This window comes from Callorhinus ursinus, unplaced genomic scaffold, assembly GCF_003265705.2.
Source record: "Callorhinus ursinus isolate GAN/ISIS: 27379988/994484 unplaced genomic scaffold, GSC_fseal_2.0 scaffold6, whole genome shotgun sequence".
NCBI lineage: Eukaryota > Metazoa > Chordata > Mammalia > Carnivora > Otariidae > Callorhinus > Callorhinus ursinus.
Window position 1 is genome coordinate 49,316,134 of NW_027397068.1, and position 16,344 is coordinate 49,332,477.

Sequence of the window (16,344 nt, forward strand, 5' to 3'; positions counted from 1 at the left end):
TTTAAAAGACTACTGAGTTACCACCTTGTTTCAGTCATTGTGAATTTAGAGATGAATGAGACTCCATCCAGCCTCAAGTAGCATACCTCCATCTAGCAGGTAAAACAGACACCTATGTTAAAATTTGTTATGATGCAATGAGTTCTGTAATAGAAACATATTGGAAGAACTCTTTACTTTGGCTAAGTGAGGCCAGGATGGCTTCCTGAGGAAGAGATGTTACCTTGGGTCTTGAAGTTTATGCAGAAATTCCTTGGGTAGCTAAGAAGAGTCTTTAGAGCCATTCGAAATAGAAGGATTAGCTGTAGCCCACTTCTTTCAGGTGGCTTTCCAGAATCTTTATTTTCTAACCCCCACTAGCTTCTCCAATCTCAATGTACTCTACAGTCCCTCTCCAGTCTAACATCAAACCATAAAGGGGAAATTTTTTGAATTATTTCTTTGATGATTACATTTCCTTTTTTGTTCTCTCTTTCTGGACTGCTCCTTATGCAGATATTGGGTCATCTGGAGTGGCCCTCTTATTTATGACTCTTTTTCTCTTTTCATCTCTTACCGTTCTTGGTCCATCTTATAGGAATTTCGCCCAACTTTATCTTCCAGTCCTTCAGCTGAATTTTTCATTTCTATTGTCATTTATTTCTCTCTATCCCCATTCTCATCCCCTGCATCAGCAAGCATTCCTGCATGTTTTTTTTAATTTTATTTTTAAGTAATCTCTACACCCAATGTGGAGCTCAAACTTACAACCCCAAGATTAAGAGTTGCGTGCTCTACCCAGTGAGCCAGCCAGACACCCCATTCTTGCATATTTAATACAAATCTTTTTGTTTGTATATGTTTTCATAAAATGTATACTCTTATTTTGCACCCATCTATTTTTCATTTATATAAAGTGTATTGTGGTATATATTCATATTCCTAACTTCCTCTCCACTTCTATGCTCTACCTCCCATCTTCCCCTGACAGGATCAATGTGACAGGGGAATATATTATCATATTAGTTTTCTGGGATTGCTGTAACAAATTTCCACAAACTTGGTGCCTTAAAACAACAGCCTTGAAGGCCAGAAGTTCAACATCTATTTCACTGAGCCAAAGTCCCAAAATGATCACCTCATCTCAAGATCTTTAACTTAATCTGCATGGACCTTTCTTTCAAATAAGGTGACAAGTTCCAGAGATTGGGATGTGAACATCTTTGGGAGCCATTGTTAGCCTACCACAAGTATCCATTCATTGAAGTTTTATATACTCATCATAGACGTAAGGACACATATGAAAACTATGGAACCATTTTTTTTCTTAAAGTGGAATATTTTGTTTAAATGCTACTTCCTCAGAGAAGTTCATTCTTGGAGGATCTTTTTATTGGATATAGTAATATCCAAAAAACTATGAAAACATTTTTTTTTACTAAAGTGGAATATTTTGTTTAAATGCTATTTCCTCAGAGAAGTTCATTCTTGGAGGATCTTTTTATTGGATATAGAAATATGGGGAGAGAGTTGTTATCTTTCAGCCTCTTCAGGATATGGTTCTACTGTTTTGGTCAATATAATTCCTCAAGACAAATCAGTATAATTTTGAATGTTATGTCCTGGCTGCTGTTTGGAATGTTCTCACTTTCTTTGAGTTTCAATAATTCACTTATATCTGTCTAGGTATGTGTGTAGTTTTTTTTTCAAATTTTTATTTAAATTCTAGTTAGTTAACATACAGTGTAATACTGGTTTCAGGAGTAGAATTTAGTGATTCATCACTTACATGTAACACCCAATGCTCATTACAAGTGCCCTCCTTAATACTGATCACCCATTTAGCCCATCCCCTGCCCACTTCCCCTCCATCAACTCTCAGTTTGTTCTTTCTAAGGAAGAGTCTTTTATGGTTTGCTTCCCTCTTTTTTTCCCTTCCCCTATATTCATCTGTTTTGTTTCTTAAATTGCACATATGAGTGAAATCATGTTATTTGTCTTTCTTTGACCGACTTATTTCTCTTAGTATAATACCCTAGCTCCATCCACATCATTGCAAATGGCAAGATTTCATTCTTTTTATGGCTGAGTAATATTCCATTCTGTGTGGGGCGCCTGGGTGGCTCAGTCGTCAAGCGTCTGCCTTCGGCTCAGGTCATGATCCGAGGGTCCTGGGATCGAGCCCCGCATTGGGCTCCCTGCTTGGCAGGAAGCCTCCTTCTCCTTCTACCACTCTCCCTGCTTGTGCTCCCTCTCTCGCTGTCTCTCTGTCAAATAAATAAAATAAAAATCTTTAATAAGAAAAAATATTCCATTCTGTGTGTGTGTGTACATATACATATATATATATATGCAATTGTAAATGGGATCGACTCCTTAATTTCTCGTTCTTCTGTCTTGTTGTTGGTGTATAGGAATGCCACTGATTTCTGTGCATTGATTTTATATCCTGCCACTTGACTGAATTCCTGTATGAGTTCTAGCAATTTTGGGCTGGAGTCTTTGGGGTTTTCCACATAAAGTATCATATCATCTGCAAACAGTGAGAGTTTGACTTCTTCTTTGCTGATTTGGATGCCTTTTATTTCTTTTTGTTGTCTGATTGCTGGGACTAGGACTTCCAATACTATGTTGAATAGTAGTGGTGATGGTGGATATCCCTGCCGGGTTCCTGACCTTAGGGGGAAAGCTCTCAGTTTTTCCCCATTGAGAATGATATTTGCTGTAGGTTTATCATAGATGGCTTTTATGATATTGAGGTATGTATCCTCTATCCCTATACTCTGAAGAGTTTTGATCAAGAAAAGGGTGCTGTACATTGTCAAATGCTTTTTCTGCATCTATTGAGAGGATCATATGGTTCTTCTTCTTTCTTTTCTTAATGTATTGTATCACATTGATTGATTTGCAGATGTTGAACCAACCTTGCAGCCCAGGGATAAATCCCACTTGGTCGTGGTGAATAATCCTTTTAATGTACTGTTGGATCCTATTGGCTAGTATTTTGGTGAGAATTTTTGCATCCATGTTCATCAAGGATATTGGTCTATAATTCTCCTTTTTGATGCGGTCTTTGTCTAGTTTTGGGACCAAGGTAATGCTGGCCTCATAAAAAGAGTTTGGAAGTTTTCCTTCCATTTCTATTTTTTTGGAACAGTTTCAGAAGAATAGGTATTAATTCTTCTTTAAATGTTTGGTAGAATTCCCCTGGGAAGCCACCTGGCCCTGGGTTTTTCTTTGTTGGGAGATTTTTGATGACTGCTTCCATTTCCTTAGTGGTTATAGGTCTGTTCAGGTTTTCTATTTCTTCCTGGTTCAGTTTTGGTAGTTGATACATCTCTAGGAATGCATCCATTTCTTCCAGATTATCTAATTTGCTGGCATAGAGTTGCTCATAATATGTTCTTATAATTGTTTGTATTTCTTTGGGTTGGTTGTGATCTCTCCTCTTTCATTCATGATTTTGTTGATTTGGGTCATTTCTCTTTTCTTTTTGATAAGTCTGGCCAGGGGTTTATCAATCTTGTTAATTCTTTCAAAGAACAGCTCCTAGTTTCATTGATCTGTTCTACTGTTCTTTTGGTTTCTAGTTCATTGATTTCTGCTCTGATCTTTTATTATTTCTCTTCTCCTGCTGGGTTTAGACTTTATTTGCTGTTCTTTCTCTAGCTCCTTTAGGTGTAGGGTTAGGTGTGTATTTGAAACCTTTATTGTTTCTTCAGAAAGGCTTGTATTGCTATATACTTTCCTCTTAGGACTGCCTTTGCTGCATCCCAAAGATTTTGATGTAGGGTTAGGGGGTGTATTTGAGACCTATCTCCTCTCCTGCTGGGTTTAGGCTTTATTTGCTGTTTTTTCTCTATCCCAAAGATTTTGATGTAGGGTTAGGTTGTGTATTTGAGACCTTTCTCTTCTCCTGCTGGGTTTAGGCTTTATTTGCTGTTTTTTCTCTAGCTCCTTTAGGTGTAGGGTTAGGTTGTGTATTTGAGACCTTTCTGGTTTCTTCAGAAAAGCTTGTATTGCTATATACTTTCCTCTTAGGACTGCCTTTGCTGCATCCCAAAGATTTTGAACAGTTGTGTTTTCATTTTCATTCATTTCCATGAATTCTTTTAATTCTTCTTTAATTTCCTGGTTGACCCATTCATTCTTCAGTAGGATGCTCTTTAGCCTCCATGTATTTGAGTTCTTTCTGACTTTCCTCTTGTGATTGAGTTCTAGTTTCAAAGCACTGTGGTCTGAAAATATGCACGGAATGATCCCAATCTTTCCCTGGGTTGAGGGATAGGAATGAGACCTGATTTGTGACCTAGGATGTGATCTATTCTGGAGAATGTTCCATGGGCAATAGAGAAGAATGTGTATTCCGTTGCTTTGGGATGGAATGTTCTGAATATGTCCGTGAAGTCCATTTGTTCCAGTGTGTCATTTAAAGTCTTTATTTCCTTGTTGATCTTTTGCTTAGATGATCTGTCCATTTCAGTGAGGAGGTGTTAAAGTCCCCCACTATTATTGTATTGTTGTCAATGTGTTTCTTTGCCTTTATTATTAATTGCCTTATATAATTGGCTGCTCCCATGTTAGGGGCATAGATATTTACAATTGTTAGATCTTCTTGTTGGAGAGACCCTTTTCAGTAGGATATAGTGTCCTTCCTCATCTCTTATTAAAGTCTTTGTTTTAAAATCTAATTTGTCTGATATAAGGATTACCACCCCAGCTTTCTTTTGGTGTCCATTAGCATGGTAAATGGTTTTCCACCCCCTCACTTTCAATCTGGGGGTGTCTTTGGGCCTAAAATGAGTCTCTTGCAGACAGCATATGGATGGGTCTTGTTTTTTAATCCAATCTGATAGCCTGTGTCTTTTGATTGGGGCATTTAGCCCATTTACATTCAGGGTAACTATTGAAAGATACGAATTTAGTGCCATTTTATTGCCTGTAAAGTGACTGTTACTCTATACTGTCTGTGTTCCTTTCTGGTCTATGCTGCTTTTAGGCTCTCTCTTTGCTTAGAGGACCCCTTTCAATATTTCTTGGAGGGCTGGTTTCGTGTTTGCAAATTCCTTTAGTTTTTGTTTGTCCTAGAAGCTTTGTATCTCTCCTTCTATTTTCAATGATAGCCCAGCTGGGTATAGTATTCTTGGCTGCATATTTTTCTCGTTTAATGCTCTGAATATATCATGCCAGTCCTTTCTGGCCTGCCAGGTCTCTGTGGATAGGTCTGTTGCCAATCCAATGTTTCTACCATTGTAGGTTACATACGTCTTCTCCCAAGCTGCTTTCAGGATTTTCTCTTTGTCCCTGAGACTCGTAAGTTTTACTATTAGATGTTGGATTGTTGATCTATTTTTATTGATTTTGAGAGGGGTTCTCTGTGCCTCCTGGATTTTGATGCCTGTTTCCTTCCCCCAATTAGGGAAGTTCTCTGCTATAATTTGCTCCAATATACCTTCTGGCCCCCTCTCTTTCATCTTCTTCTGGGATCCCAATTATTCTAATGTTGTTTCATCATATGGTATCGCTTATCTTTCGAATTCTGCCCTTGTGATCCAGTAGTTGATTATTTCTCTTTTTCTCAGCTTCATTATTTTCCATCATTTGGTCTTCTATATCACTGATTCTCTCTTCTGCCTCATTTTTCCTGGCAGTTAGTGCCCCCATTTTTTATTGCACCTCATTAATAGCCTTTTTGATTTTGACTTGGTTAGATTTTAGTTCTTTTATTTCTCCAAAAGGGTTTCTGTAATAACTTCCATGCTTTTTTCAAGCCCAGCTAGTATCTTTAAAATCATGATTTTGAACTCTAGGTCCGACATCGTACTAATGTCCATATTGAGTAGGTCTCTGGCAGTTGGTACTACCTCTTGTTCTTTTTGTTGAGGTGATTTTTTCCATCTTGTCATTTTGTCCAGAGGAGAATAGATGAATGAGAGAACAAAATGCTAACAGGGTAACAATGTCCCCAGAAAATATACTCTATACAAATCAGAAAAGACCTGAAGCTGGGGGAAAAGAAAGGGAAAGAAAAAAAAAAGAAAAAGAAAAAGATAAAAACAAACAAAAACAGAACAAAACAAACAAACAAAAGAATATGATCAAATATGATCAGGGTGGTGCATAGATCAGTGCCACACACTAGACTTTGGCTGTATTTTGGTCTGCTAGAAGAAAGTGCCTCCCAAAATTTTAAAGAAAGAAAAACTTATATATGTACAAAAATAAGGGTTGATATGATGAAGGGATGGAATATGACTGTAAAGATAAAATTATAAAAAATTTTATAAAAGGAATTGATAAGATGTTTGAAAAAAGAAAGAAGAGGACTTAAAAAGAAAAACAAAGGGAGAGAATGTGATCAGGCAGGAGACTAGAACAAAGCCATACACTAGAGATTTAGGGTATATTTTGATCTGTTAGAAGAAACTGTATCTAAAAATTTTAAAGAGAGAACAACTTACAGATATATGCCAAAAATAAAGGTAACTACTATGAAGGGATAGAATATGACTCTAAAAATGAAAAATAAAAATGTTTTTTAAAAAAGGGGTTGATAAGATGTTGGTTGAATAAGGGAAAAAGAAAAATTAAAAAAAAATTAACTTTGAAAGACTAAAGAATCATGGTAAAGAAGCCATGAATTCTACGTGCAGTATTCCCCTAGCGCTGGAGTTCTGCCGTTCTCATTGATCGGTAAACTTGGTCTTGGCTGGCGGTTTTTGCTGATCTTTTGGGGGAGGGGCCTGTTGCCGTGGTTCCCAGATGTCTTTGCGGAGGCGGAATTGCCCCACCCTTGCTGGTCAGGGCTAGGTAATCTGCTTGGGTCCATTTGCTCTTGGGAGCTTTTGTTCCCTCAAGCTTTCCGTACAGCGTTGGAGGACGAGAGTGAAAATGGTGGCCTCCCAGTCTCCACCCCGGAGGAGCCGAGAACTCGGGGCCCCACTCCTCAGTGCACCCCCAGAGAAAAGCAGTCATTCACTCCCATCTCCCTGGTCTCCGGCTGCACTCCGTGCTCACCCGGCCTGTGACCGAGCATTTCTATCTCTGGTACCCAACCCCGTGTGGAGTCTCCAAACCCAGCAGATCCCTGCAGTGCGCTCCCGTGTTGCTCCTCCCGGGGGAGGAAGGAGAGTCTCCCTGGATCTGCTGCTTGTTGGGTCCCTGCTGGAAGAGCAGTGGCCCAACTGTGCCGCGGATCACGGTTTATGGCAACCCCGAACTGGAGCACGCGCCTGGGCTCCATCTCTGCAGCCGGCTTCCCCGCTCCGATACCTGGGAGCTCTGCCGCACTCAGGCACCCCCGGTCTTTCTGTGACCCCGAGGGTCCTGAGACCACACTGTCCCGCGAGGTTTCCACCTCCCCGCTTCACCATTGTAGCGACGTCCCTCAGCGGAGCCGACTTCTAAAAGTTCCGATTTTGTGCTCCGCGGCTCTATCACTTGCCAGAAGCGGCTGACGGAGGCCCCCTTCCCCGCCGTCTGTCCTCCCAAATATCGCCTCGGATTCACTTCTCTGCGTGCCCTACCTTTCAGAAGGTGGTTGCTTTTCTGTTCAGAGTTGTGCTATTCTTTTCTTCCATCTCCCGTTGAGTTCGTAGGTGTTCAGAATGGTTTGATCCCTATCCAGCTGAATTCCTGAGACCAGACAAAATCCAGGTCTCCTACTACTCCACCATCTTGCTCTGCCTTGCCCATTTCTTAACTGGATTCTTTGTTTTTTGGGTGTTGAGTTTGGTAAGTTCTTTATAGATTTTGGATACTTTATCTTTGGACCTTTATCAGATATGTCATTTGCAAATACCTTCTCCTATTCCATAGGTTGTTTTTTAGTTTTGTTGATTGTTTTTTTTCACTGTGCAGAAGCTTTTTATCTTGATGAAGTCCCAATAGTTTACTTTTGCTTTTGTTTCCCTTGCCTCCGGAGACATGTCTAGGAAGAAGTTGCTTTGCCAAGGTCAAAGAGGTTGCTAGCTGTGTTCTTCTTTGGGATTTTGATGGTTTCCTGTCTCACATTTAGGTCTTTCATCCATTTTGAGTTTATATCTGTGTGTGATGTAAGAAAGTGGTCTAGTTTCACTCTTCTGCATGTAGCTGTCCAGTTTTCCCAAAACTATTTGTTGAAGAGACTGTCTTTTCCATTGGATATTCTTTTTTGGTTTGTCAAAGATTAGTTGACCATATAGTTGTGAGTCCATTTCTGGCTTTTCTGTTCTATTACACTGATCTATGTGTCTATTTTTGCACCAGTATCATACTGTCTTGATGACTACAGCTTTGTAATATAGTTTGAAGTCCAGAATTGTGATGCCTTCAGCTTTGCTTTTCTTTTTCAAGATTGCTTTGGCTACTCAGGGTCTTTTGTGTTTCCATACAAATATTAGGATTGTTTATTCTAGCTGCTTGAAGAAATGCTGGTGATATTTTGATAGGGATTGCATTAAATGTATAGATTGCTTTGGGTAGTATGGACATTTTAACAATATTTGTTCTTCCAATCCATGAGCAAGGAATGTTCTTCCATTTCTTTGTGTCTTCTTCAATTTCTTTCATAAGTGTTCTATAGTTTTCAGAGTACAGAACTTTTACTAATTTGGTTAGGCTTATTCCTAGGTATCTTACGGTTTTGGGGGCAATTGTAAATGAGATCAATTCCTTGATTTCTCTTTCTGCTGCTTCATTATTGATGTATAGAAATGCAACAGATTTCTGGGCATTGGTTTTATATCCTGCAACTTTGCTGAATTTGTGTATCAATTCTAGTAATTTTTTGGTAGAGTCTTTTGGGTTTTCTACATAGACTATCATGTCATCTGCGAATAGTGAAAGTTTGACTTCTTCTTTCTTGATATGCATGCTCTTTATTTCTTTTTGTTGTCTGATTGCTGAGGTTAGGACTTCCAGTACTATGTTAAATAACAATGGTGAGAGAGAACATGCCTGTTTTGTTCTTGACTGTTGAGGAAAAGCTCTCAGTTTTTCCCCATTGAGGATGATATTAGCTGTGGGTCTTTCATATATGCCCCACATATATGTCTCTACTTTGTTGAGCGTTTTTATCAAGAATGGATGCTGTATTGTGTCAATTGCTTTTTCTGCAACTATTCAGAGGATCATATGTTCTTATCCTTTCTTTTATTAATGTGGTATATCACATTGATTCATTTGCAAATATTGAACCAGCCCCACAGCCCAGGAATAAATCCCACTTGATCATGATGAATAATTCCTTTAATGTACTGTTGGATTTGATTTGCTAGTATCTTGTTGAGGATTTTTTTTTTTTTTTTTTTGCATCCATGTTCATCAGGGATATTGGGCTGTAATTCTTTTTAGTGGGATCTTTGTGTGGTTTTGGAATCAAGGTAATGCTGGCCTTGTAGAATGAGTTTGGAAGTTTTCCTTCCATTTCTATTTTTTGGAACAGTTTGAGAAGAATAAATATTAATTCTTCTTTAAATGTCTGGTAGAATTCCTCTGGGAAGCCATCTGGCCCTGGACTTTTTTGGGGGGGAGATATTTGATTACTGATCCAATTTCTTTGCTGGTTATAGGTCTGTTCAAATTTTCTATTTCTTCCTGTTTCAGTTTTGATAGTTTGTAGGTTTCTAGGAATTTGTCCATTTCTTCCAGATTGCCTAGTTTGTTGGCATATAATTTTTCATAATATACTCTTAATATAATTGTTCATATTTCTGGGGTGTTGGTTGTGATCTCTCCTCTTTCATTTGTGATTTTATTTATTTGGGTCCTTTCTCTTTTCTTTTTGATAAATCTGGCTAGGGGGTTATCAATTTTATTAATTCTTTTAGAGAACCAGCTCTTAGTTTCATTGATCTGTTCTACTGGGTTTTTTTTTGTTAGTTTCTATATCATTTATTTTTGCTCTAATCTTTATTATTTCCCTTCCTCTGTTGGCTTTAGGCTTTATTTGCTGTTCTTTTACTAGCTCCTTTAGGTGTAAGGTTAGGTTGTATATTTGAGACTTTTCTTGCTTTTTGAGGTAGGCCGGTATTGCTATATACTTCCCTCTTAGGACTGCTTTGCTGCATCCCAGAGATTTTGGACTGTTATGTTTTCATTTTCATTTGCTTCCATGTATTTCTTTATTTCTTCTTTAATTTCCTGGTTAACCCATTCATTCTTTAGTAGGATGTTCTTTAACCTCCATGTATTAGTGGGTTCCCAAATTTTTTCTTGTGGTTGACTTCAAGTTTCATAGCATGTGGTGTGATAACATGCTTGGTATGATCTCAGTCTTTTTGTAGTTGTTGAGGCCTGATTTGTGAGCCAGTATGTGATCTATTCTGGAGAATGCTCCTTGTGCACTCAAAAAGAATGTGTATTCTGTTGCTTTAGGATGAAATGTTCTAAATATGTCTGTTAAGTCCATCTGGTCCAGTGTGTCAATCAAAGCAATTGTTTCCTTGTTGGTTTTTTGCTTAGATGATCTGCCCATTGCTATAAGTGGGGTGTTAAAATCCCCTACTATTATTGTATTATTACCAATGAGTTCCCTTATATTTGTTATTAACTTATATATTTGGATGCTCCCAAATTGGGGCATAAATATTTACAATTGTTAGATCTTCTTGTTGGATTGACCCCTTTATTATGATATAGTGCCCTTCTTCATCTCTTTTTATAGTCTTTGGTTTAAAATCTAGTTTGTCTGATATAAGTATGGCTATTCTAGCTTTCTTTTCACACCCATTAGCATGATAGATGTTTCCCTATCCCCTCACTTTCAATCTGCAGGTGTATTTAGGTCTAAAATGAGTCTCTTATAGGCAGCATATAGATGGGTCTTGATTTTGTGTGTGTGTGTGTGTGTGTGTGTGTGTGTGTGTGTGTGTGTTTAATCCATTCTGATACCCTATGTATTTGGCTGGAGAATTTAGTCCATTTACATTCATAGTGATTATTGATAGATATGAATTTAGCACCATTGTATTACCTGTAAATTCATTGTTTCTGGAGATTTTCTCTACTCCTTTCTAGTCTTTGTTGCTTTTGGTCTTTCTTTCCCACTCACGGTCCCCTTTAATATTTCTTGCAGGGCTGGTTTTGTGGTCACAAACTCCTTTAGTTTTTGTGTGTCTGGGAAACTCTTTATCTCTTCTTCATTTAGGGACTGAGCATGGTGTGGACCCGCTCTGATCCTCTGGTGGATGGCCTTGCCCCACTGTGGTTTGTCCCAGAAAAGCAGTCGCAGGACTGCACAAGGGCTTGGAGTTTATGCTAAAGCACAGCAAATAGCTGGCATCCAGGTTAGTTGCCCTCTGGCACCTCTTCTTGTATGCTAATGAATGCAGCCGTTCAGTGGAGTCCTCCCACTCTTTTGTTCCCTGAGAGGCAGGGCCACCTCTCCCAAATGTACTTCAAGTAGGGGAACTGTCTCTCCCCGCATGACCCAGGGGATCCTCAGAGGATGCTTCTACTCTCTGACTTCTGTCCTCCATCTCCTTCACAGGAGCATCGCTGTGCCCACCAGGCTTTACCCTGGTGATGATGCAGACTTCTAAAACTAGACTTTCGGGGCGTCTGGGTGGCTCAGTCATTAAGCGTCTGCCTTCAGCTCAGGTCATGATCCCAGGGTCCTGGGATCGAGCCCCGCATCAGGCTCCCTGTTCTGCGGGAGGCCTGCTTCTCCCTCTCCACACCCCCTGCTTGTGTTCCCTCTCACTGTGTCTCTCTCTGTCAGATAAATAAATGAAATCTTTAAATAAATAAATAAATAAACCAGACTTTCAGCTCTGCTGCTTGTAAAAACTTGCTATAGTAGCCCCTCTCATTTTCTCAGTCAATGGTTTTGGTCAAGTGCTTTTCTTATGTAACCCCCCACATGCTGCTCTCTCTCTTTCTCCTCTCTGTGATCAGGGCTCCCTCCTCTCCATAGCATCCACAATTCTTTTCTCCCCTTAATCACATCACAGCACCTCCTACCTTCCATGATGTGGCCTCTTTTCTCCCTCTAGTTGTGCAGGTAGTTCTCTCTGTCCTCAGATTGATTTCTTGGGTGTCCAGAATGATTTGAGAATTATCTAGCTGTGTTCAAGGGAAGAGGCATGCATAAGGTCCTCCTACTCCTCCACCATCTTAACTCCTCCTTCTCTATTTGTATTTATACTTCTTGGGATACACTGTAAATGTATGTGTTTCATGAAACTTTGGAAGCTTTTGGACATGACTTTTCCAAATATTTTTTCTCTATCTCATTCTTTGTCTTCTTTTGGCACTCCAATTGCAAAAATGTTAGAAATATGCATTTAATTATATGTATGTTAGATTTTTTTGATTTTGTCCCACAGATCATTGCAACTCTATTCACTTTTTTTCAGTTCAATAGTTTTTCTCTCTGTTCTTCACATTGGATAGTTTCAGACAGTTTAAAATTCACTGAGTCCTTCTTTTGTCATCTTCAGTCTACTGCTAGCCCTTCCAATAAATTTCTCACATTTTGTTTTTTAATTCTCTATTTGATCTTTTATAGTTTATGCTTTTTCCTATTTACCCATTCATTATGAGAATTATTTTTTTACATTCTTGAGCACATTTTAATAGCTGCTTTAAAATTCTTCTAATTTTAACATTTTGATTATTTTGGATTCAGTTTCCACATTGCCTTTTCTCTTGTGTAAGAGTCATGTTTTCCTGTTTCTTAGTATATGTAATAATTTTATACCATATCAAGGGCATCATGAGTAATACATGGCACGGACTCTGAATTGTGTTGTTTTCTTTCAAATAATAATGATTTAAAAAAAAATGTTATCAAGAGTTAACCTGCCTTGACTTACACTTTATATGTTTCCCCAGTAGGAAGCAACTGAAATTGCTGTGCATTTGTTTCACCTTGGCTACATTACTAAGAATCTGCCCCACATATGTGTAGTTTAAAAGCCAGCCATTTAGACAGAGTTAATACATAGAATAGTGGTCTTCCTTTTTCAGAGTCTCTCCTTTCTGGGATTTTCCCCGAACCTCCATTTCTAGTAGATGTGGTCGTTCTAAACTCTGTTCTCTGGTTTTCTAAGAAGTAAAACAAAATTTTGACAATTAGTTGCCCCATGTGGCGCTGACTGGAGTCTGCCCTTATACTAAAAGCCATAAAAATGGGAGGTTAGCCACTACCATTCTTTTTTCAAGCATTGACCACCATCCTCACCCTCCCTCCCCCAGTTCTGTCTACTTTTGGTTACTGTTCAGTGTCTTTAGGTAGTTGTTTGAAGTTTTTTAAGCATACATTTGTTATCTGCAAGATGGTTAGTCTTGCAGAAGCTCCTAGGAGTTGTGTTGTATTTTATTATGTGCTGGATTAGGTGAAAAATCTCCACATAGTCAGGTAGTTTGAGAAGCACTGCCTTACAAGATTTTCCATAGCTCCTAGCTCCTATAACCAAGATCCTTAGAACCACCCTGTTTCTACTATTCCTCAAACCTGATTACTCAGCAAACCCTTTAATTCTCTGAGCCATCTAATAGCTTATTGGTAGATTCATTTTTTTTTAATGTTGGCCATAGGTCATTCAGTTGTATGCAAAGAACTATAATTGATACCTTATTATCCAAATTTTCTACAATGAACATGCTTTCTTATTCCAATATAAGAAAGCAACAACTGTCATTTACAAATAAAGAGATCATCTATAACTTGGAAACACAGGAGGAAATTTGGCATCAGCTATAACTCAGTGTCATGTGCTGAAGTCTTATGATATCAAAAAATGAACAGAGCAGACTGCATAAGTGTTCAGCATTTACTAGATGTTAAAAGTGTTGCAAAATGATAGTATAGAATGTCCAAACCAAGAGTCTTTAAGAGCATCTCATTCAATTCCCCACTACGTTTTGCAGATGAGGCAAGAAGAGACTAGAAGTATTTTGACCAAGGCTACAGAGTCAGAAAATGATAGAGAAGGAGTCCACATAATGAATTCTAGAATCATCAGTCTGCCCTTTAACTTCATTGTTTGGGGTTAGAACTGGTTAGGTGACTAGGGCTTTTTTCTCTCTTTAATGTAGCTCTAGTTCTAAGGACAAGAGTGGTCCTGGTTTTATTCCAGTGGTTCTCTAATAAAAACTGCAGTTATCGAACACATTTTAGAGCATCAGGACCCAATTATTCAAAAGAAATGTTACACAGATAACAGCAGATCTAGTCTAAAGAAAGCAGCATTGGGGTCTGGAGGTCTACACACTCAGGTCCTCCTTGTATCCCAAGCGAATACATTTAATGTGAATTCAGGGTTTGCTCTATTGGCCACTACTCTTTCATTTATAAATTACCCGTGTTGCTGGTTTATAATTAGTTTATTCACATACCTTAAGTGTTATCTCTAATTATCTTCCTCAGTATGTTTAGTTCCCCCTAATTCTGAATCTGCGCTGTAGCAGGAAGTAACAGCACCCAAAGAGCTCTGGGGAGGATCTGGTAGCAATAACAACAAGGACAGAGCAAACATTCTTAGTAAGACCTATGAAAAGTTTGGGGCACCTGGGTGGCTCAGTCAGTTAAGCGGCTGCTTTCGGCTCAGGTCATGATCTCAGGGTCCTAGGACTGAGCCCTGTGTCTGGCTCCTTGCTCAGCAGGGAGCCTGCTTCTCCCTCTGCCCTCTGCTCCCCCTTCTTGTGCTCTCTCTCTCACTCTCTGTCTCTCTGTCAAATAAATAAATAAAATCTTTATTAAAAAAGACTTACGAAAATTAGATGAGAATCACACAATCCCGCAAAATATGTAAGCTGTTCACATAGGCTTCATACTCAGCTTTTCAATCATCTAGCCCCATTCTTTCCTATAACCATTTCCCCTCTAAAGACTAGGTTTTCCAATTAAAGGCCTTTCATATTAACTTTACAAGCTATGACCTGGTGTCTTTATTAATTCCATTCTTATTCATCTCGTTTCTTATTTTCTTTTTCATTCTCTTCCCTCTTACCAACTTTTCTTTCTCCTTTGATTCTTCCCTTGATATAACAGGATTCTATCTTCTTTGGCCTAAACCTCTCTTCAGCAACAACTCATTTTCTGCAGTATGTTTAAAACCACATGCTACATAAGCCAAGACTAGGCCTATATGATCCTGAGCTGCAGCAAGATAATATTTCCTGAGTTTTCTATTTCTTAGCTCCCATTTCCACCCATTGGGTTTATTTTCTATCCCCTAAAGTAGGGACATTTAAAAAGTTTTCAAATTAAACATGGTTTTCTTTTAAATGTGGTTTTCTGGGATGCCCAAAACCTCCCACTAATTCACAAGAGATGTTAATTTATCTCGCTCTAGTTCTGTAGTTACCTATAGTTTTCAACATGGCTTTCTTTTAGGTATGCCATCTACCCAACTGCTTCTTTAAACTTATTTAATTTGATGTGTTTACTCAGTACACATTAGTTTGGTTATTCCAATATGCAAGTCACTGTACTAAGTGCTGGGTTGTTTAGGGCAAGAGAAAGTAATACTTAAGAACCTTTCCATATATATTCTTTCTTTCTTTTAAAGATTTTATTTATTTGTTTGACAGAGAGAGAGAGCACAAGTAGGGGGAGCGGCAGAGGGAGGGGGAGAAGCAGCCTCCCCGCTGAGCATGGAGCCCAACAAGGGGGACCCTGGGATCATGACCTGAGCTGAAGGCCAACGCTTAATGACTGAGCCACCCAGGCACCCCTCCATATATATGAAGTTCTCTATGAGATAAATAACTACATCCACAGGCACACTGGTAAACACTTTAAAAAACCATCCCATTTAATCTTCACAAAATTTTATAGTACTATCAGGATTTTGCTGGCTCATAAAAGTAACTTGCCCAAGGTCACAAAGTGAGCTGAAATTTGAACTCAGCTCAGCTGGTCCCTATCACTCCAAAATATAAAATCTTTAATGGGCCCTGACCCAGCTTCTCTTCCCAGCTCTGATCTTCCAAGTTAGTTTGCTGTAGTTTAACTCAAAGATCTTTTCTATCATTTAATCTGTCCTATATCTCTTCTTCTGACATCTGTTATAGGCTGAATTGCGTTCCCCTGAAATACATGTATTCAAGTTGTAAACCCCAACACCAGATATCAAGAGCCTATTTGGAGGGTTGTTTTAAATGTAATTAGTTAAGATGAGGTCATAACAGAGTACGATGGGCCCTTAATACAAGGTAACTAGTATCCTTGGGGCACCTGGGGCACTCAGTTGGTTAAGCATCTGCCTTCTGCTCTGGTCATGATCTCAGATCCCCTCAGCGGCCTCCCTGTTCAGCCAGCAGTCTGCTTCTCCCTCTTCCTCTGCGCCCCCTTCCCCATTTGTGCTCTCTCTCACTTGGTCTCTCTCTCAAATAAATAAATAAATAAATAAATAAATAAATAAATAAATAAATAAA

The 16,344-nt window shown here is 38.8% G+C and overlaps 1 protein-coding gene across 1 annotated transcript in view; it reads right to left on the bottom strand.

The window, feature by feature from the left end:
- Positions 1-16,344, bottom strand: part of SLC18B1 (solute carrier family 18 member B1) — a 43,911-nt gene that overhangs the window by 25,361 nt on the left and 2,206 nt on the right. The window lies entirely within an intron of this gene.